A 23,586-nucleotide genomic window follows, 5' to 3' on the forward strand; every position below is an offset into this window, starting at 1 on the left:
CCTGAATTCTGTTCTATTAGAAAATGTCTCGTTTGGAGTAGGATCAGAAAACATCAGGGGCATGAGATTTTCAACCAGTTGGCCTAATAGTTGCAGAACCCTGTGACCTGCATGGGTTTTCCCCGGTATCTCTGGTTTCCATCTACACTCAAAAGACGTACAGGTTTGTAGTCTAAGTGGCTCCAGTAAAATTATATTTTGTCCCTAGTGCGTGTAGGATAGTGTTAGTGTACGGGAATCACTGGTCGGTGCATACTCGGTGGGCCGAAGGGCCTGTTTCCACGCTGCATCTGTAAACTAAACAAAACTGGAACTGTGCAACTCAGATTGTGAACATAAGCTCCACGTTTTGGCAAGAATTCAAGAACATTGCCAAGCAGAGAGCAAGTATTCCCTGCAAGTGCAGGAGGGAATGAGAGCTGAAGCGCAGGTCATTCCGACACATTTTCGAGTCAGATTAGCAGAGAAGGAACTTTCCTGTGTATTCTTTTCACTGGGATAAAATAAAACAACCAGTAAAACTACAGAGGAGGAGGGTAACGGCTCCCTCTTGAAAATAGAACATAACTGGATCTTAAATATGGAATATAGAAACATAGAAACATAGAAAATAGGTGCAGAATGGGCCATTCAACCCTTCGTGCCATCACCGGCATTCAATATGATCATGGCTGATCATCCAAAATCAGTACCGCGTTCCTACTTTCTCCCCATATCCCTTGCTTCCGTTAGACCTAAGAGCCTCATCCAACTCTCTCTTGAAAACATCCAGTGATTTGGCCTCCTCTGCCTTCTGTGGCAGAGAATTCCACAGATTCACAACTCTCTGGCTGAAAAGATTTTTCCTCATCTCAGTCTGATATGGCCTACCCTTATTATGGCCTACCCTTTACGTGGACGGTCGTTTTGACTGCTTATGCAGTCCCACACCATGTTCTATGTTCTATGTCCTATTACCCAAAAGTAAGCATCCACAATGCCCGCAAAAGAAAATCAAAAAAACTGCAGCTGCTGGAAATGTGGCTTATTGGTGGAAATATTCAGCAGTTCGGGCAAGAGGAGAGAGTGAGAGTGTTATTGTTTTAGGTCAGGAACCCCTTTATCAGAAGTGGGATGGGATAACTCTGATAGGGTGGGTCCAAATAAATTAACGGGTCAGTTACATGCACATTAATAGACAATAGACAATAGACTATAGGTGCAAGAGTAGCCCATTCGGCCCTTCGAGCCAGCACTGCCATTCAATGTGATCATGGCTGATCATTCACAATCAGTACCCCATTCCTGCCTTCTCCCCACATCCACTGACTCTGCCATCTTTTATGTGTATTTGTCTTTAATAGGTTGTAAATATCAAGTTTGGGGAAATTGCCCAGAACAGAACATAGAATTGCACAGCGCAAGAATTTTAAGAAAGTAATCAAAATGGAAAAGGACCAGGAGGAGTTGTAGGTAATCCTCCTCCTGAAAGATCCTCGGAATGAAAAAGAGAGAAGTACCAGAAAAAATACACATCACACCCTCTCTATTAAGGAGCTGAAAGTGGATGTGTTACAATTGAATGTTTGCTTTTTTTTAACCACCACCCTCAAATAGCCCTCAAACTTGCCAGGTTGTGAGAAGGTGAGATGGTTGGAGCCGGAGGTTGGGGTGAAAGGGAGTTAAAATGCTTGAGTCAGGCTGACTGATTAAAGAGTTTACTTGGACTATTGTGTGCAGTTTGCAGTATTGTGTACAGTTCTGGTCGTCCCATTACAGGAAAGATGTAGAGGCTTTGGAGAGGGTGTAGAGGAAGTCTATCAGAATGCAGCTACAGGGAGAGGTTGGATAGACCTCAACTATACTTTATTCTCTGCCAAATCCGCCCAGACTGAAGAAGGGTCCCCACCTGAAACGTCACCTATCCCTGTGCTCCAGAAATGCTACCCGCATTGTTGTGTTACTCCAGCACTTTGTGGGTTTGTTTTCTCAGGAATGTCAGAGGTTGAGGGGAAACTAGATAGAAGTAAATAAAATCACGGGAGGCATAGATAGAGTAGACAGTCCGAACCTTTTATTGTAGAACCTCGAAATGTCCAACAATAGAGGGCATCTCTATAAGGTGAGCGGTGGGGGGGAGGGGGGGGGGTTAATGGGGATGTGTGGGGGCATGTTTTTTACTCAGAGAGTGGTTGGCACCTGGAACACACTGTGGAGGCAGATATGATAGTGCTGTTGAAGAGGCTTTTGGATAGGCACATGGATAGGCACATTCAAAACATGTGATTGAGGCAGTGCAGCGTAGGTTCACGAGATTGATCCCTGGGATGGCGGGATTGTCATATGAGGAAAGATTGAAAAGACTAGGCTTGTATTCACTGGAGTTTAAAAGGATGAGGGGGATCTTATAGAAACATATAAAATTATAAAAGGACTGGGCAAGCTAGATGCAGGAAAAAATGTTCCCAATGTTGGGCGAGTCCAGAACCAGGGGCCACAGTCTTAGAATAAAGGGAAGGTCATTTAAGAAACGTTTTCACCCAGAGAGTTGTGAATTTATGGAATTCCCTGCCACAGAGGGCAGTGGAGGTCAAGTCACTGGATGGATTTAAGAGAGAGTTAGATAGAGCTCTAGGGGCTAGTGGAGTCAAGGGATATGGGGAGAAGGCAGGCACGGGATATTGATAGGGGACGATCAGCCATGATCACAATGAATGGCGGTGCTGGCTCGAAGGGCCGATTGGCCTCCTCCTGCACCTATTTTCTATGTTTCTATGTTTCTATGGAAGTGCAGGGAATAGATGGATTATGGGTCATGTACAGGCCGATGAGATCAGTTTAACTTGGCATCATATTTGACCCAAACTGTGGGATGAGGGGCCCGTTCCTGTGCAGTACTGTTCCACACCATGTCACAACATTCAAAACATGCATTACTAAATTCAATGATGTTGATCACTTTGTATGCGGGTCTTAAGCTTTTATTATAAAAACTGAGTTTGCATTCTGCTAATAAAGTGGGTACTAAAATCCTTAAAAACTGTTTCTTGTTCACTAAATGTCTCGTAAATTATGTTTAAACTCTTAACTCTCCATAAAAACAACAAAGTCCTGCGAGCAAGCAGTGCCCCAATCTAGGCTGGGAATGAAGGCTCAAACCTCTATCTAATTTCCTTTTTTGTTGTTTCCATATGAATCTCTTTTTTTTCTCAGAGAAAGATGACTATCTGGAGTTTCCTTATTTTTTTGCAGGAAGTCAAAGGCTTGTTGGTTTCCTCTCCCCTCCCTTCCTTCCTTTTTTTCCGAAGGTACTCATCTGAAAAAAAAACGAGAACAAAGTAACTCTGTTCCTGTTCTCTTTCTTTGGTAGTTTCAAACGTTGAAGCGATCAGTACCTTCTTTTAATCAAATCTATGTGTGGAGGCTGAGAGGAGCAGGTAGCCAGACGTACTTTATAGACCCACTGGTAAGTTTCATGAGAAATTCAGATTTCGATTGTTGACATGTACGCTAGTTGAAAGGGAATAACCTTGTGATTGTTAGTCTGACAAGGTAACACTTGTCAAATGATGCACTGTTAATTAGAAATATTTTAAGCACAGAACTCACACGTGTTACAGTTTGGTGGTGGTGTCATTCTTTCTTCATTTGAAATTCATTGGTTTGTAAGAATACTATGTTTCTCTAAAGGAAATAACAGGAAGTTTTTGAGAATCCAAGTACTGGTGTGAAGTGTGTGGATATTCTGATTTTTTTCTGGATGTGCATATTTAACATACTTTTCAAAATGATTAAGATCAAAATGTATAAAAGATCAGCCTTTCAGCAAGTTCTCCTTGTCTCATTTTATCTCAGAGCTTTGTCAGGTTTGTAAAACTATATCTCCCATGGTTAGACATGAAACTCTGCCCACGGTCCAGGATGGTCCCGAAGTATTTGCATACAATTTGAAATACCAATTGTTCAAAAAATAATTTATTGATGTGTTGCTTATTTTGCCAATTTAAATGAATCTGCAAAGTAATAGCAACTGCATCATTTGTATGCAGTCGCTGCATTGTAATATATTCATTGTCATTTTGATGTGTTTTTTTAATTTTTGAGATGATCTGATTTTTTCTGTAACTTTAACGCAATGCAACAATTTGTATCTATGGTATAGAAGCCTGCAGGCAGCCGCAAATTGCTTAGATTAAGTGATGTGTTCATTCATGAAATCTGGTTGAAATTTGCACATTGCATTGCAAGAATTCAGAAAATTGTATAGAAATTATTTTAATGAACATAATGGTTGAGCACAAGAACAAAATACACATCTAAACTGTTTTAATAATCTCTCCTTCTCAAAAGGCTGCCTTATTTAACCTGAACAGTTAAATAATTACTCATTTACATTTGAAATGATCCGAAAATAATCTAGTAACTCTATCGTTCTACGACTTCTACCTGTATGCAGGCATACACAAACATAGCCACACATACACAGACACACACGTACACACACACACACATGCACGCACAAAGACAGACATACACATACACACACACATGCACACAGACAGACATACACATACACACACACATGCAGACATACATATGTACACATACACACACACATGCAGACATACATATGTACACATGCACACATGCAGACATACATATGTACACATGCACACATGTAGACATACACAAACACATACGCATATAACAAACCAAGATTCCCAATAGTGCCCATCATAGGAATAATTATTCTAATACATTAGCAGATTTGTTTCAAATGCAGAAGAGTAAATTGAAACTAAAAGATTTAAAAGCAGGAAGTGTTCATCCATTTATCGGCAAATGAAGGTAAATTCCCAGGGCAAAAGGCAGAGAGAGCAACAGCAGAAGTCTTGTGTTTCTGTCGAGAGCATCGCACCAAACCAGCAGAGACGCCGGCTCGATTTCACTTCCCTATTTCAGTAAATCATTTTCAAAACAGATCACAGATTTTCAACTGATAAAATGACGGCCAACATTTTTAGTATTCTGAGGTGCTGGCCCATAGATTTCCACGCCTGATCCTGCAGAGCGAGTATTGGAAGAGGTTTCACAAATGCTGAATAATGCAGCAGTCATTCACTCTGTTTCACACAGGATCATAAATTGAATGAAACTTCTGTGACCCTCATGATTTTCCAAATGCATGAGCACATTGATATGTAGGAAGGAACTGCAGACGCTTGTTTATACAGAAGATTCTGGAGTGACTCAACGGGTCAGGCAGCATCTCTGGGGAAATAGAATAGGTGACATTTCGGGTTGGAACCCTTCTTCAGACTGAAAGTAGAGGAAGGTTGGGGGGGGGGTAGGAAATAAACTGGAGGTGAGGAAAGGCTGAAAAATCAGGGCCGGCCGGCAACAAATGACCTCAAGGAGGTAGAGCCCATAATGTTATATTGTTGGCCGGGGAAGGTGAGATAACGAGGGATACGGATATGCGAGCTGTGAAACTGGTAGGTGGAGGAAGAGGAGAGAGAGGGGCAAGGAGGGAATGCAGGAGTTACTTGAAATTAGAGAAAGCACAATTCATTCTGCTAGGTTGTACTTTTTAAAAACTGCTGTAATTGAACAATGTGCTTCAGTCCACGTGAAGCACTCTGTGACACGATAGGAACTGTACTTTAGTTTCTCCAGTAAGTTTTTCTCTCATAACTATATACAACCATGTTGGTGAGATAAGGAACGATGGATTCACATTTCTAGGACATCTTGCTTGACTGGAACCCCTATCATCACCATAAACATTCAATTCCTCCACCACCAAGACTATAACTCGCACCATCTGCAGACTAACTACACACATGAAGTCTAATTCAACAATACCATCTCAACCCGTGACCACTGCATCAAGAAGGACTAGAGCAGCAGGTACATGCCATCCTTAAAAACAAAGGGTAGGCCATTTAGGACTGAGACGAGGAAAGACATTTTCACCCAGAGAGTTGTGAACCTGTGGAATTCTCTGCCACAGAAAGCTGTTGAGGCCAATTCACTGGATATTTTCCAAGAGAGAGTTAGATTTAGCTCTCAGGGTTAATGGAATCAAAGGATATGTGGAGAAAGCAGAAACGGGATACTGATTTTGGATGATCAGCCATGATCATATTGAATGCCGGTGCTGGCTCGATGAGCCGAATGGCCTACTCCTGCTCCTATTTTCTATGTTTCTATAGTTCCATCCTGACATGGAAGTATATTGCTCTTCCGTAACTGATATTGAATCTGAATTGTGGAATTGTCTCTCCCATAGTCTTATTGCAGCACATGTTCCAGAGAGCTGTGAGGTTTCAGGCACACTGGCATCTTAGAGACACGGAACAGATGCTGGCTTTTCTAAAGATGCTCCCATTCAGAAAAAAATAACCAGAAAGAAAATGGAGTGCATTGATATCAGATTATACTGGTAATGAATGCATTAAAATAATTCCATGCAATTGTGGTCACAGAGTCATACAGCATAGAGACAGGCCCTTCTGTCCAACTTGCACAGGTCGACCAAGATGCCCCATCTACACTAGCCCCATCCGCCTGCATTTGGCCCATATCCCTCGAAACATGTCTTATCCATGTGGCTGTATAATGTATTTTAACTATTGTGATAGTATGTGCCTCAACGACCTCCTCTGGCAGCTTGTTCCATACGCCCACCATAATTCTTTGCAGCTGATATTAAATTAGTTTTTAGGTTTTGAGTACGGATAAATTGCACAGTTTGGGAAGTGTTGATGAGGTTATTCAAAAAAATAACACCTGGAGGAAAAGAAAATGTCACATTGATGAAATGATGATTTTATGGAGTGAAACAACAAAAATATAATGAAAACCTGTAAAGAAAATCTGGTTTGAAGTCTTATCACAAACTGCATTTATCTTGCTATAACCTTTGATTTTATTTACATTTCTACTTGAATACGTTGCCGCAATGCGAACATTTCCTTTTAGTTTTTAACATAGTGTGTCCAACTCCCGCCTTAAGGGACCTGTGAACTGTTGGTCTAGTGGACTTTTAGTTCAGTTTAGTTTAGAGATACAGCTCGGAAACAGGCCCTTCGGCCCACCGACTCCACGCCGACCAACGATCCCCGCATATTAACACTATCCTACACACACAAGGGACAGTTTTTACATTTACCAAGCCAATTTACCTACATACCTGTACGTCTTTGGAATCTGGAAGGGAACCGAAGATCTTGGAGAGAACCCATATGGTCATGGGGAGGATGTACAAACTCCATACAGACAGCACCCGAGTTGATGTCAGAGACCCGGGTTCGATCCTGACTTCGGGTGTTGTCTAGACGGAGTTTGTATTTCTCTCTGCATTTTCTCCAGGTCCTCCAGTTTTCTCCCACATTTCAAAGATATGCAGGTTTGTAGGTTAATTAGCTTCTGTAAAAATTGTGCCAAAAAGTGGGTAGGATAGAACTAGTAATGGGTCGGCACGGACTCGGTGGGCCAAAGAGCCTGTTTCCACACTGTATCTTTAAACTGATCCAAAAGATCAAATATACCAAACATAAATACAATCTGTTCAAATTAACCATATAATATAACCATATAACAATTACAGCACGGAAACAGGCCATCTTGGCCCTTCAAGTCCGTGCCGAACACTTATTTTCCCCATGGTGTGAACACTTATTTTCCCCATAGTTTCCCTCAAGTACTATATGTAGAAAAAAGGGGAATACGGTGTGCAGAATTCTCAGCATTGCAGTGCATTGTTGCACATCTGCTATTTAAACAGAATCAAATGTTCTCAATGGGGTGGAGATGACTTATGGAAGGACCATTGAGAAGCCCGATGACAGAAGGGAATAAGCTGTTCCTGAGATTACTTTTGTGTGCTTTTAAGCTTCAGTACCTTCTGCCGGTCGGGAGCAGGGAGAAGAAGGAATGACTGGGTGGGTCAGGTGTTTGATGATGTTGGCTGCTTTTCAGCAGCAGTCTGAAGTGTAGATGGAGTCAACGGTGGGAAGTCTGGTCCGTGCGATGGATTGAGATACATTTACAACTCTGCAACTTCATTGCAAACTTGGGCATAGCTATACCATATACGCAGACAGTATGACAATCTCCCAGATAACCCTCATCTTCTACAAATATTTCAAGCAATCAAAAAGAGAAAATTGTCGAAAACATTTAGTAGGGCAGGCAGCCTCTGTGGTTTATGGGAAAAAGGTAATTATCCAACTCGGAGCAAATGAACTGTTAATCATATTCCCCGTATGTTACCCAAGTGTTTGTTATTATTTACAAGTTGTGGATGTCGCTGGTATCCCCTATTGTCTGTCCATACTTGCCCTGAACTAAGGGGGCAATGAAGTGAACTGCATTGGTCGTTCTGCATTCTCATTTAGGCCGTGGCCAGTTAAGGTGGCAGATTTTCTTCCTTGAACTTTGGTGAACCGGTATCAAGACACAAGAGACTATAGATGATAGAATTTTAGTTTAGTTTAGTTTAGAGATACAGCGCAGAATCAGGCCATTCGGCCCACAGAGTCTGTGCCGACCAGCGATCCCCGTGCACTAGCATCATCCTTCAGACCAGGAACAATTTACAATTTTTACCGGAGCCAAATTAACCTACAAACCTGTATGTCCTTGGAGTGTGGGAGGAAACCAGAGCACCTGGGGAAAGCCAACGTGGTCACAGGGAGAACGTGCAAACTCTGTACAGACTGCACCCATAGTCAGGATCAAACCCGGGCCTCTGGCACTGTAAGGCAGCAACCCGACCTCTGAGGCACTGTGCACAGCAAAGTCAGGATTGAACCCGTGTCTCTGCCGTTCTATCGCTCTACCGCTGCGTCACCGTGCCACAGCAAGAAACAAACTACTGAAGGAGCTCAGCAGTCCAGGCAGCATTTGTGGAGGGAAATGGGCAGACAACGTAACTATCTTCAGACTCTGAAGAAGGATGGAAGATATGACAGCCACCGTTGCTGAGACCAGTTTATCAATAACTATTTGATGAATGACTTGATAAAGTCCTGATTGATGGAATGCACTGAAAGTGTCCCCACCTTGATTCCTGCTAATGTGGCTGGTTTCTGCTAATGAGGACAGAGTAAACAGACTGGGCAGCAAGCTAGTTTCTTGCACACGAACATCACTGAAACATGAACTGGCCGGGTCACACTCACAACAAGAAATTCAGAATGGGGATGGGAAGAATATTTTCCATTTAGAGGTTAGTTAAGGGCCTGTCCCACGAGCATGCGACTGCATGCGGCAAGCGCGACCTAATGTGGTCTCTTGAGCCGTACGGCCTCACGGGGCCGGTCCCACTTTGATCGCTGGAGCCGTATGGAGTTGTGCGGAGCTGGTCCCGACATCGCGCGGAGCTCCGGAAAAACTGACACTGTTCAAAAATTACACGCGGCAACGGCCTGCCGGCCCGCAGCCGCATTGAGGCCGTACGCACCGTCTCGACGTCGTACGCAGCGTCTTGACGGCATACGCCCTGCGCGAATTTCCAGCGGACTTCGCTCGAACTCCACGTCAACTCGTACGGGATCACTTGACCTCCGCGCGGCCCCCGCTTACGGTTTGATCGCGCTCGCCGCATGCAGTCGCATGCTGGTGGGACAGGCCCTGTACGGGGATCACTCGACCTCCGCGCGACCCCCGCTTACGGTTTGGTTGCGCTTGCCGCATGCAGTCGCATGCTCGTGGGACAGGCCCTTAAATCTTTGGAATTCTCTGCGGAATAAAGCTGTGGAGGTTCAGGCTTCCGAGATCAGCACATTTCGAGAGATTAAGTATCGGGGGAAATAGAGCCTCAGTCGATGCTGAGGTTTTAAACCGATGAAGCAGGAAGGAGGGCATGAATGACCTACACTTGCTACTATATCTTACAATCTTATTCCTCACTTCAGGTCAGTTTATTGTTACGTATACCGAGATACAGTGAAAAGCTTTTGTTGTTTGCTATCTAGTCAGCGGAAAGACAATACATGATTACAATCAAGCCATTTAAGAGGTGGAGCAATTGTGGTTGTCACACTTGTCACACCTCCAGACACACACTTGTCACACCTCCAGACACTTGAGACTACTTCCACGCTGCTCCCCTGAGCTATTAGGAGTTACACCTGCATTTAATCTGCTCCCCTAATCTATCTCTTGGTATAAATACCTGAGATCATCACCAATTCGGTGCCTACTAATCCGTTCTGCATTCTGTCAGTTCAATAGCAGTTCAGAGTTCTGTCGGTTCCAGGTCCTTATCTTTTGGTTCAATTCGTGTTTGCATTTTCTTCAGTACTTCTCAGTGAGCCTGCATTCGAGTCCATTTCTGAGCCTTCTGACAGTAATATGTGATTGCAAATCTGTTTCCGTGAGTAGCACGCAAATAGTCGCCATGGGTTGGGCACCTTCAAGGAAGCATCCTCAGCAACTATGGTGGGATTCAAGTCTCAAGCTTGAATCATTGTTTCAGAACTCTGGTCATCTCCCAGTAACTAAGGAACTATACTCCTATGCATAATCCTACGTAACTATCTGTATTTCTACAGTATCCTGTTCACTGTGGAGATACAGGTGATGATCAGGAGTTGTGAATTATACTGCATGAAGTAAAATAATTTTAGTTCCAGTATTTTGATTTTGAACTCCTTGAAGAAAAGCAAAGACATAGATACTTTGACACTAGGCTATTTCACAAAAGATGATATTGTTCTGCATTCCTTTGCACAGATAGCTGTTGGTTTAATGTGAAGAACATAAAGAGCACACTCTACCATGTAGCTATGAGGAAAAATGTTTTCACCCAGAGAGTTATGAATCTGTGGAATTCTCTGCCACAGAAGGCAGTGGAGGCCAATTCACTGGATGTTTTCAAGAGAGAGGTAGATTTAACTCTTGTGGCTAATGGAATCAAAGGATATGGGGAGAAAGCAGGAATGGGGTACTGATTTTGGATGATCAGCCATAAACATATTGAATGGTGGTGCTGGATCGAAGGGCTGAATGGCCTACTCCTGCACCCATATTTTATTTTATGAGATCATGTCTAAATCACCATGTCACTGCTTTCCATTCCACTTTTGGATCTACAGTTAATAAATCTTAGCCTTGCATATATTTCTCGACTAACCATCAGCCCCAATAGATTTCAAGGCATTCACCAACCTCTGGGTGAAGACATTTCTTGTTAACCCAATCCAAGTAAGTGGCAATTATCCCTATTATACAATCCTTCGTTCTGAACCTTTCTAACGGGTCGACAAAACCTCCCAGTTTGTCCAGCATTTTTTAAAATGTATAGTTAGGAACTGCGGATGCTGTTTTATACTGAAGATAGACACAAAATGTTGGAGTAACTCAACGGGTCAGGCACTAACTCAGCCGGTAAACATGTAATCCATTTCAATGAGCTCTCTCATATTTCTTCTAAACTCCACGGTGTAAACACCAATTCTACTCAATCTCTCCTTGTACAACAAACATTTAGTCCAATCAATCCAATAATACTTTGTTGCAGGAAAGAACTGCAGATGCTGGTTTAAATCGAAGGTAGACACAAAATGCTGGAGTAACTCAGCGGGACGGGCAGCATCTCTGAGAGAAGGAATGGGTGACGTTTCGGGTCGAGACCCTTCTTCAGACTGGAGAAGGATGTCGACCTGAAACGTCACTTATCCCTTGTCTCCAGAGATACTGCCTGACCCGCTGAGTTACTCCAGCATTTTGTGTCTACCTTCGATTTAAACCAGCATCTGCAGTTCCTTCCTACACATGTAGACCTTTTGTATCACCTCAGTGTTTACCCTCAAATGCAATAACAACTGGGACGGCAAATGTTCATGAGCTGGAAGATTAAAGAAAGTGATATGAATATCTTGGATCTATTGGCTTTGTGGAATACGTGGGTATGTGATTTATGAAGGTGACAGCAAGATAACTAAAAAGCTATTAAGCGAGCTTCAAAAAACCTCTGTGGACTTCAGAGAAAGTAGTTTTTATTTAGCACAATGGAAATCAGTTCATTTTTATTGGAAAGCAGGAAGTGTTTTTGAAGCTGCATTATTGCTTATTGGAGCTTTACTGCAGAGGCTGAAAAACATTCCTCGTCACAAAAACAGTCCTCTGGAGTCAATATACCATATGGATAATAAAAACAAATCCTAAAGATACATAATTAAAAAAAAAAATCTGTTCTGGATGGGAGAAGCATCTTGTAATGAAATGGCAATTTTCCATGTTAAATACAGGAAGGAATGGCCACAAAGAGGGGGTTGATTTTCACATTTGAATGACTGCTGTTCACAGATGATATCGCAGTGACTGATATTCCTTGATTGTGTGCATCATTATAGTGAGATAAGAACACCCTACCTACTGTACTGTAGTTTGAGTTTTAGGATCTAAGAGGATCAGTGATGTTTCCACTAGTGGGAGAGTCTAGGACCAGAGGTTGTGGGCTCAGAATTAAAGGACGTTCCTTTAGGAAGGAGATGAGGAGAAATTTCTTTAGTCAGAGGGTGAAGAATCTGTGGAATTCTTTGCCACAGAAGAGCGTGGAGGCCAAGTAGATAGATTCTTGATTAGTACAGGTGGAGGGTGAGATAGATCAACCATGATTGAATGAATTTAGGAGTAGGCGATGGGCGGAATGGCCTAATTCTGCTCCTATCACTTATGACTTTTTGATTGTTAGGCTGAGTCTTTCCTGTAAACCCACTCTATAGAACTTTGTTTTAGCTTCTCATTAATAATAAGAATTAGTCCTGTGGGAAACAGAGGCAGTGTCCGTGCCGAGAATAGAGCTTGGGATCGATTATCTTTTGGGTCTCTTTGCAGTGGAACAGTGAAGGGACCCAAAAACATTTTGAGTAGGAAGGAATTGCAGATGCTGGTTCACACTGAAGATAGACACTGAGTGGTAGAGTAACTCTGTGGGTCAGGCAGCATCTCTGGGGGAAAATGCCAATTTGGTCAGCATGAACAAAGTGGGCCAAAGGGCCTGTTTGCATGCTGTGTCGCACTATGACTCCATGATCCTCTGAAATGTTTCTCTCTTTAAGCTTCAAATTCTTTATGCATTTTTGGCACAGGATAAAAAGTGTAATTTATTTGTTTTATTTCTGTTTTGACCTGGTAATATTTAATATATTCCAATGGGCGCTAGAGTTCAGCGAACTTAGTTCATAAAGGACATACTAGAGGAGTGCTTGGCTTTAAAGACAAGAATCAGCTTATTGGAGGGTCATTCTGACACATTGAATTTAAATCTACAAGGGAAGAAACCTTGCAACTTGATCTCTCGATCATGCAGAATATTCCTCAAAATTATTTCTCAAATGTCTGCTATCAAACGTATGAGAAAGAGAAGCAAGAGAGGCAAGGAAGGAGATGAAGAAAGTGTGATAGCAATTAATTAGACATTGGTTTATTATTATCACTTGTGCTGAGATACAGTGAAAGACTAGTGTGTGACACGGTGGTGCAGCGGTAAAGTTGCTGCCTTACAGCGCTTGCAGCGCCGGAGAACCGGGTTCGATCCTGACTACAGGTGCAGTCTGTACGGAGTTTGTACGTTCTCCCCATGACCACGTGAGTTTTCTCCGAGATCTTCGGTTTCCTCCCATACTCCAAAGTTGTACAGGTTTGTAGGTTCATTGACTTGGGTTTGTATAGTTGGTATAAGTGTAAGGCACACAAAAATGCTGGAGAAACACAGCGGGTGCAGCAGCATCTATGGAGCAAAGGAGATAGGCAACGTTTCGGGCCGAAACCCTTCTTCAGACCGTCACGACATCAACCGCCTCAACTTCTTTACTCCCCTGTCTCACTCCAATCTCTCTCTCCCCCCCCCCACCCCCCCCCGAACGTACTGCCACCGACTCACTCCGCAACAACCCAGAAAAAAAAAACAAGTTAGACTATTGGTATAAGTGTAAATTGTGTGTAGGGCAGTGTTAATGTGCAGGGGTCGCTGGTCGATGCAGACTCGGTGGGCAAATGGGTCCACTCAGCGCTGTATCTCTAAACTAAACTAAACATTGTGGTGTATCTGAGTACAATCAACACAAGTGCAGCAGATGCAAAGAGAAAAATACTATAGTGCAAAATATAATATTACAGCATTGTAGCATTAAAATTACAGAGAAAGTGCAGATTATAAAAAGTGTAAGGGCCACAATGAGTATATCGGGCCTACATCTCCAGCTTATGAAAGGTCTGATTCGTTATGTGATAACAGCAGGGAAGATTGTGATGGTATGTGCTTTTAAGCTTTTGTACCTTTTTCCCGACAGGAGAGAGGAGATGAGGGAATGACCAGGGTGTAATGGACTGAGTGACTGTGAAACAGAAATGTACTATTTCAATGTACTTTTGCTCATTGACAACAACATTTTTATCGTCCAGTTTTGTGCTGTTGGTGACAGGACTTCCTGAACAATGATCAGACACTCCAACAACTCAGACATGCCTTACTCACAATTAATTTAAATGTATTCAAAATTCTCTTTCTCTTTTGCACAAGTATTGTGGTTATTCATTTATTGAATGTTGTTTATTGCACATTATCTGTGTGCATTGTGTTTACAGGCCCGTTATGCTGGTGCAAGTAAGAATGTAATTGTTTTGCTGTTGGTACATATGACAATTAAACACTGTTGACACTTGAAACTCAAAAAAGCCGCACTCCGGTTTAAATACGTTCAAGAAAGACAAACAAAAAACTAAGCATGAGGATTCAGTTAATGATCTAATATATAATATTTGCAAAGGGCGGGCTATCTTTTGGCAAGTAACATTAAGACTGCTTCTTCCTATTTGTCAACCATAACTTTCTCTCATAAGATTATGTGATAGGAGCAGAATTAGGCCATTCGGCCCATCAAGTCTACTTTGCCCTTCAATCATGGCTGATCTATCTCTCCCTCCTAACCCCATTCTCCTGCCTTCTCCCCATAACCTCTGACACCCGTACTAATCAAGAATCTATCCATCTCTGCCGTAAACATAGCCACTGACCTGATCTCCATAGCATTCTGTAGGAAACAGTTCCACAGATTGACCACAGGTTTCATGTGGATGACCTGAGATTGACCTTCTCCAACCTATTCTATTGCATTCAGTGCTCATCATAAGGTCTCCACTACATTGGCAAGACCAAGTGTAGAATAGGCAACCAGTTTAAAAGCATCTTGAGCTTCTGGTTACATCTCATTTCAACTCCCCTTCCCATTCCCACACAGTCCTCTCCGTCCATAGCCTTCTCCATTGCCAAGATGAGGCCAAACGTAAACTAGAAGAACAACATTTCATATTCCGCATGGGTAACTTACTGACTAATGTTATAAACACTGACATTTCCAGTGCATTCCTTTCCCGCTGCCGTTGTGCAGCCATACATTACAGGTTCTCTGATCCTTTGTTCACCTTTATCCTCCACTGCACTCTCCCCCCCCCCCCCCATGACCAAAGTCAAAGCCCCCGGCTGGCTATCCCGCGGCCATAAAGCCACGCCGGGTGATGCAAGGTCTCTTGGTGTCCACCTATCGAAGAGTCCCGTGGCTTCCAATTATAGGCCCAGGACCTCTTCAAACACATCGGGCGGGGGATACACAGGCCGTAAAAGCGGGTTCCTTCCACCCGCGGGCTCCCGGTGCCCACACAGACCTCCGTTGATGCAGGATCTCAACCCAAAAGCATCAACCATCCTCCACCGCTCCTCACAGATGCTCGCTTGACCCCGCCGACGTTGAGTCGTAGCACCAGAGTCCCCGGTCCCTTCTGTACGAGCTAATCGTTGCAAACGACAACGTTCCCCGAGAAAAGGTCGGGTCCCTTGCATTCGAACCCGGGAGAGATTTAACGGTAACAGCCGCATCCTTCACGTACCCTTGTGGGCTCGCAGGTTCGTGGATCATTTTTCAACATTTTCCATTGCCCGACCTGGCTCTTCTAACGATCATCTCTCCTTGAGCTATCGAACCGCTCCTTTCCCCACACATCGATACACTGCCGCATTAACGTTACACATGCCGATGCAGGATCTAACCCAAAACATCAACCATCTCTTTTGCCTCACAGATGCTGCCTGACCTGCCGAGTTCTGCATTAAGGGCCTGTCCCACTGTACGAGCTAATTCAAGAGTTCCCCCGAGATTCCCCTGATTCGAACTGGGAGAATTACGGTAATAGCCACTCGTAGGTACCCGGGGCTTTCGTGGCCATTTTTCAACATGTTGAAAAATCTTCACGAGTCTTCGCTGCCATTAGACGAGCTAGACGCCCCGAGCTCGTACCACGGTGGGAAAACTCGGGAGAGCTCTTGAATTTTGCTCCAGATTCCAGCATCATCATCATATTGTTTCTCCATAAGGACCACAAATAGACTGAGCTGGGTTAAGGAACTGGGCAATGGTTCGGCAAATAGAGGATAACGTCGTAAAGTATGAAACTGTCGGCTTTCACGGAAAAACTAAAATGGAAGCATTGTGAGTGATTGCAGAGCACTGAGATACAGAGGAAACTGGGTGCCTTGGAAAATGATTCGCAAAAAGCCTAGCATGCAGGTAAAGCAAGTAATTAGTGAAGTTAACAGGATGTTGTTATTTTTTTAATTTAAAATAAATGTAATTGTTTATTCATTTATTGCCAAGGTAATTTAATATAAAAGTAATAGTTTATACTTCAGATATATTATGCATTGGTGGGACTTCATCTGGAGTGCTGTGTAGAGTCTCTTATTCAAGGAACTAGTGGGGTGCTGCACGGCTTGGTGCTGGGACCCCAGTTATTTACAATATATATTAATGATTTAGACGAGGGAATTAATTGCGATATCTCCAAGTTTAAGGATGACACAAAGCTGGGTGCAGTGTGAGCTGCCAGGAGGATGCTATGAGGCTGCAGGGTGACTTAGATAGGTTGGGTGAGTGGGCAGATGCATGGCAGATGCAGTATAATGTGGATAAATGTGAGGTGATCCACTTTGGTGGCAAGAACAAGAAGCCAGATTATTATCTGAATGGTGTCAGATTAGGATGGGGGGTGGAGGGGGCAACGAGACTTGGGTGTGCTTGTACATCAGTCACTGAAAGTAAGCATGCAGGTACAGCAGGCAGTGAAGAAATCTAATGGCATGTTGGCCTTCGTTGTGAGAGGATTTAAGTTTAGGAGCAAGGAGGTCCCACTGCAGTTGTACAGGGCCCTGGTGAGACCACACCTGGAATAGTGTGTGCAGTTTTGGTCTCCTAACTTGAGAAAGGACATTATTGCTATTGAGGGAGTGCAGCGTAGGTTCACCAGGTTAATCCCAGGATGGCCGGATGGACATATGATGAAAGAATGGGTCGGCTGGGCTTGGTATTCACTGGAATTTAGAAGGATGCGAGGAGATCTTATAGAAACATATAAAATTCTTAAAGGATTGGACAGGCTAAATATGGGAAAAATGTTCCCGATGTCGGGGGAGTCCAGAACCAGGGACCACAGTTTAAGGATAAGGGGTAGGCCATTTAGGACTGAGATGAGAAAAGACATAGATACTTTGACACTAGGTTATTTCATAAAAGGTGATATTGTTCTGCATTCCTTCGCACAGATAGGTTTAATGTGAATAACATAAATTGCACACTCTACCATGTAGTGTAGATGAGGAAAAAACGTTTTCACCCAGAGAGTTGTGAAGCTGTGAAATTCTCTGCCACACAAGGCAATGGAGGCCAATTCACTAGATGTTTTCAAGAGAGAGTTGGATATAGCTCTTAGGGCTAAAGCAATCAAGGAATATGGGGAAAAAGCAGGAATGGGGTAATGATTTTAGATGATCAGCCATGCTTATATTGACAATAGACAAAGGTGCAGGAGTAGGCCAGTTGAATGGCGGTGTTGGCTCAATTGGCTAAATGATCTACTCCTGCACCTATTTTTTAATGTTTTTTTGTGTTTCTACGGAAGGATGCTGTTGTGTTACAAACAGTTCAGAAAAGGTTTACCAGATCAAAACCTAGAATGGGTAGGTTGACTTAAGAGGAATGGTTTGACAAACTGGACTTAAATCCACTTGAATGTAGAAATATGAGAGTTGACATTGTTGAAATAAAATATCCTGAGTAGTCTTGACAGGATGGATATGGAAAGGATATTTATAGACAATAGACAACAGTTGCAGGAGTAGGCCATTTGGCCCTTCGAGCCAGCATAGCCATTCAATGTGATCATGGCTGATCATCCCCAATCAGTACCCCGTTCCTGCCTTCTCCCCATATCCCCTGACTCCCGCTATTTTTAAGATTATTTCCTTTAGTAGGAGAATTTACAACTAAATTCACCCCTATTCCCGAATATTCTCCAAGGGTTTAAAATTCATTGTATACATTATCACTTTATTGGTCCTCACACAATGCATATCCTCACACACACTTGAATTAAATGTCATCCTGCCATTGCTCTGTTTATTTCACCAACTGATCAATATTGTTCTATGGCCTGATACTACCCCTCACCATCAATAACACATTAAGTATCATAGAAGCTCGCTCCATAGATGCTGCTGCACCCGCTGAGTTTCGCCAGTATTTTTGTGTACCTTCGATTTTCCAGCATCTGCAGTTCCTTCTTAAACACAAGTATCAGAGCAGGCCACGTGGCCAATTGTTAATGATTAATTCAAAGATACAGCATGGAAACAGGCCCTTCAGCCCACCATGTCCACGCTAACCATTGATCACTTATTCACGTTAGGTCTATGTTATCCCACTTTCTCATCCACTCCCTATACACTTGCGCCAATTTACAGAGGAAAATGAGTTTACAAACTCGCATGTCTGGCATATAGGAGGAAACCAGAGCGCCCGGGCCAAACCCACACGATTACTGGGAGAATGTTAATGTGTTTGGATAAAAATTGTAATCAGCCCATTGTGTGTGTAGGATAATGTTAGTGTATGGGGTGATCACTGGTCGGCACGGACTCAGGGGGCTGAAGGGCACGTTTCTGTGCTGCATCTCTAAAGACTAGAGTCTAGAGTGTTTTATTGTCATATGCCCTGAAACATAACAATAACATTCTTACCTGTAGCAGCACAACAGATAGGTAAACATAGTAAGGGCCTGTCCCACCAGCATGCGACTGCATGCGGCGTGCGCGACCTGACGTGGTCGCTTGAGGCGTACGACCTCGCGGGGCCGGTCCCACTTCAATCGCCGGAGCCGTATGGAATTGTGCGGAGCTGGTCCCGACATCGCGCAGGGCTCCGAAAAAACTGACATTGTCCAAAAATTCCGCCCGCAGCCGCATTGAGGCCGTACGCAGCGCCTTGACGGGCATACGCAGCGTCTCGACGCCGTACGCAGCATCTCGACGTCGTACGCAGTGTCTTGATGGCGTACACCTAGCGAGTGGCGTTGCACGATGACGTCACCGCCCGGCGTGCCGTTGCGTGATGACGTAACCGCCCAACTCCGTGCGATGTCCAAATTCAGTCGGCCCGCCTCCTACCCAGCTGATTGGTGAGTATGATGTCGGGACCAACCCCGCACAACTCCAGACGGCTCCGGGGTTGGAAGTGGGACCGGCCCCGCGACGCCGTACGCCTCAAGCGACCACGTTTGGTCGCGCTAGACGCATGCAAACGCATGCTGGTGGGACAGGCCCTTTACTTATCATACTGGTAGATTTGGATGTTTGTGGTGGCGGTATTGTCGATACCTTTGACGAGGCTGCCACAAGTTGTCCATGACAAAGAGGTGCTGATTAATGGACTGTCATCTTGGTGCTGAGCTTGAGCTCTGATGTTGACCACATCTTTGCTTGATCTCAATTTTTTCCCTACGATTAGGTCTGTCATGTGTTCCTCAAAGATTGTGTGTCATTGTGGAACAAACGAAAGCCAGTCACAAATTTTTGAAGACAGCTGAATTTAAGACGGATCCTCCATATTCCTATTCAATCCACAGAGTTGTAAGTTTTATGACGTCAAAGAAACTAGAATTGGGAGTTTGTGTTCCTGTTCAACTTTTCCTTGGCTTTATCATGAAGTGCATATTGTAATCTTTAGACTTTACTTTAGACTTTAGAGGTACTTTAGACTTCGTAGAGACAGTACGCAAACAGGATTTTTGCCCACCGAGTCTGTGCCACCTAGCGATCAACCATACACTAACACTAAATAACCTACAAGCCTGTACGTCTTTGGAGTAAACCCACGCGGTCACAGGGAGAACTTGGGCAGCACGGTGGTGCTGCGGTAGAGTTGCTGTCTTACAGTGCTTGCAGCGCCAGAGACCAGGCTTCGACCCCGACTACGGGGGTGCTGTCTGTACGGAGTTTGTACATTCTCCCCGTGACCTGCGTGGGTTTTCTCTGAGATCTTCGGTTTCCTCCCACACACCAAGGATGTACAGGTATGTTGGTAAATTGGCTTGGTATATGTAAAAATTGTACCTAGTGTGTATAGGATAGTGTTAATGTGCGGGGACTACTGGTCAGCACGGAGCCGGTGGACCGAAGTCTCTCTAAACTAAACTAAACTAAACTAAACTAAACTAAACTAAACTAAACTAAACTAAACTAAACGTACAACCTCCATGCAGGATCAAACCCAAGTCCTCAGTGCTGCAAGGCAGCAATTCCACCACTGTACCACTGTGATGGCCAAATACTGCTTCTATATCTCATGGACTCATGGACCACGTTTCTCACCAGTCGCATAACTTGGTGGAACTTTTGAATGTTTAAGTCTTTCCCCAAGCAGCATTTTGTAGATGATCCTCCTTCAAGACTGGAAGTTTTCAAAGTGCACACAAAACAAGATGTTCCCTTCTGATCTCACCTCAGGAAGTACTTCACTAGTTTGAGGGTCATGGGTTGAAATCCCCCTTTAAAGGCTTGAGGCCTAATCTAAAATGGCTGTGCAGAGTAGACCAACTGCCAAGCCAGGTAAGCAGATTACCACAAAAACAACATTAGGACATCACCTGGCAATTTGAATCCAAATGTTTCCCCACATTTTTCACCACTTGGATAACTTGGAGGACTTGTACAAGATCATGAGAGGAATCAATCTGGTAGATGCACGGAATGTCTTGCCCAGAGTATGGGGAATCGAGGACCAGAGGACATAGGTTTAAGGTAATTTAATAGGAATCTGAGGGGTAACCTTTTCACACAAAGGGTGGTGGGTGTATGGAACGAGCTGCCAGAGGAGGTAATTGAGGCAGGGACAATTGCAACGTTTAAGAACAATTAAACAGGTAGTTCAACAGTCCTTTATTGTCACATGTACCCTAAGGTACAATTAAATTTGATTTACCCTACAGTCATACCAACAAAAGGCAATTAGGCACAATATTACATAAAAATTAAACATAAACAGCCACCACAGCGGCGTGTGAGAATTCCTGGGCACACAGCATAAGTGGAGACCCAAAGCCATCAGTCCAATGTCCGGACCACACGCACACGCTCCTTCACCGTGATGTGACCAGAGTTGCACCGACTGCTTGTCCCTCACTCTGCAGTCCCTGTCCACCCGAACAGCCAAAAAGCCGTTCACACTCTCACCAGACTACAGGACGCTCCCGTGGTGTGACGTCCACCATACTTACGGTAATCCCTCCGAGTCCCCACCAGCACAGGATCCATCTTGCATTTTGGTGACCTTGCACTCCTCACTGTGATGGAAGGCGAATAACTTTTACCTTCTTCCTCCTTGGATAGGACCTTCTTCCTCCATGGATAGGACAGGTTTGGAGAAATATGGGCCAAAAGCATGCAGGTGAGACTAGTGTAGCCGGGACATGTTGGCAAGTGTGTGCAAGTTGGGCCGAAGGGCCTGTTTCCACACTGTATCACTCTATGACCTTCTGAATGGCTCTAGTTCAGTTCTGAGGGAGCTCTGCACTGATAGAAATCAATTGTGCTTCTGGGTGGTTGTGATAAAGCCTTTGGCAAAACCTGAAGAAAAGCAGAAGAGTTATTTTAATCTTGTAAACTATTATTATTCCTTTAATGAAAGTCAATAAGTAATTTGGAAAATTTGTAGAAACTATTCCCTAGATATAATAATAATAATAATAATAATAATAATAATAATAATAATAATAATAATAATAATAATAATAATAATAATACACTTTATTGTATAACGTCTGAGTGCAGGTAGATGGGACTAGGTGAGAGTAAGTGTTCGGCACGGACTAGAAGGGCCGAGATTGCCTGTTTCTGTGCTGTAATTGTTATATGGTTATATGGTTATTATATTGTCATTGTAAATACATACAACAAAATTTCAGGCGCATTGCCCGAGCGGAGCTCCAACGTAACAGATAAATAATAAGGACAATGAAAACAACAAAAACGTCAAGAAAAACATCGTTGTCAGAATGTGCAATATTTGACAGTCTAGTGTTGTGGCAGTACAAAATATTGGCTATGGGAGCTGTGTGTTCAGTGCAGAGTTCAGAATGGTGATTGCCTTGGGGTAGAAACTGTTTGTTAATTTTGTGGTGTGTGATTTGTTGGACCTGTAACGCTTTCCTGAGGGCAGAAGGGCAAACAAGTGATATGCGGGTTAAGATGGATCCTTTAGGATGTGCGATGCCTTCCGCAGGCAATGAGAGCTAATTATCTCTTCCAGGGCAGGCAGGTGTGTGTTGGTGATCTTCTGGGCTGTATTGATGATTCTCTGCAGAGCCTTGTCAGCCGCAAAACTGTTGCCATACCACACCAGGATGCCATGTGTCAGGACAATTCTCTGTGGAGCAACGTTAGAATGACACTGGCAGCTGTTATGGCAAGTTGACTTTCCTGAGTGATCATAGGAAGAATAGCCGTTGTTTACCAGGGAGAGCGTGTTAGTTGATCAACTTTAAAGTATATCATCAACTTTAAAGTGTTTTGGTTCATCCTAAGGACATAAAAAACACGAAAAAAAAATTCCAAGTTTGAGCTTTCATTTTTAGTTGAAATTCTTATATCATTTGTGAAAAATATACATCTTCTAGATGCACTGGGATGCATCCTCAGTGATGTAACCTGGGGTCATTGGGTGTTTCGGGTCTCACAACATCAGACACCCTCGCCCAGGCGACCCAGCCGGTGTTGATCAGGCCCCGACTTGTGTCCCAGCAGCAACCGCTCATGGATCAGCCATCTTAGTAACCACTCTGCAGGAGTTGGAAGACTCTAGTGCATGGAGGGACTGGGCTAAGTGGGGTGAATCCTGGCCGGGCTCCTCCTGTGTCTCACCAGGTTCGAGGCCTGTGCGCTGCAACTCTTTCACCTTCTCTGAGTATTTCATTCTCGCCTGATGGATTTTTAGGCCACGGTGGTTCATTAGGCCTTTCCGTAGCTTTATTAGTCATTTTAAATTGATTCAAATGTAGAAATCTGGACATTTTAATTTAAAATATTTCTCCTTTATTTTATAAAACAGGGATGTTTTAAGCTGGATCTGGAGAGGGTGGCGTTGAAATGTGGCGTTGGTCAGGCCACATTTGGAATATTGTGAGCAATTTTGGGCACCATATCTGAGGAAGGATGTGCTGGCTCTGGAGAGGGTCCAGAGGAGGTTTACAAGAATGAGTCCAGGATGAGTA

General features: G+C 43.6%; 1 protein-coding gene across 1 annotated transcript in view; it reads left to right on the forward strand.

The window, feature by feature from the left end:
- The first annotated feature begins 2,269 nt into the window (after positions 1-2,269).
- Positions 2,270-23,586, forward strand: part of znf366 (zinc finger protein 366) — an 81,050-nt gene continuing 59,733 nt past the window's right edge. Inside the window, exon 1 of the mRNA XM_055632167.1 lies at positions 2,270-3,445. The gene's annotated coding sequence lies outside the window, so the exon portion shown is untranslated. The remainder of the gene's footprint in view (positions 3,446-23,586) is intronic.

Source organism: Leucoraja erinacea, chromosome 3, assembly GCF_028641065.1.
Source record: "Leucoraja erinacea ecotype New England chromosome 3, Leri_hhj_1, whole genome shotgun sequence".
Classification (NCBI taxonomy): Eukaryota; Metazoa; Chordata; class Chondrichthyes; order Rajiformes; family Rajidae; genus Leucoraja; species Leucoraja erinaceus.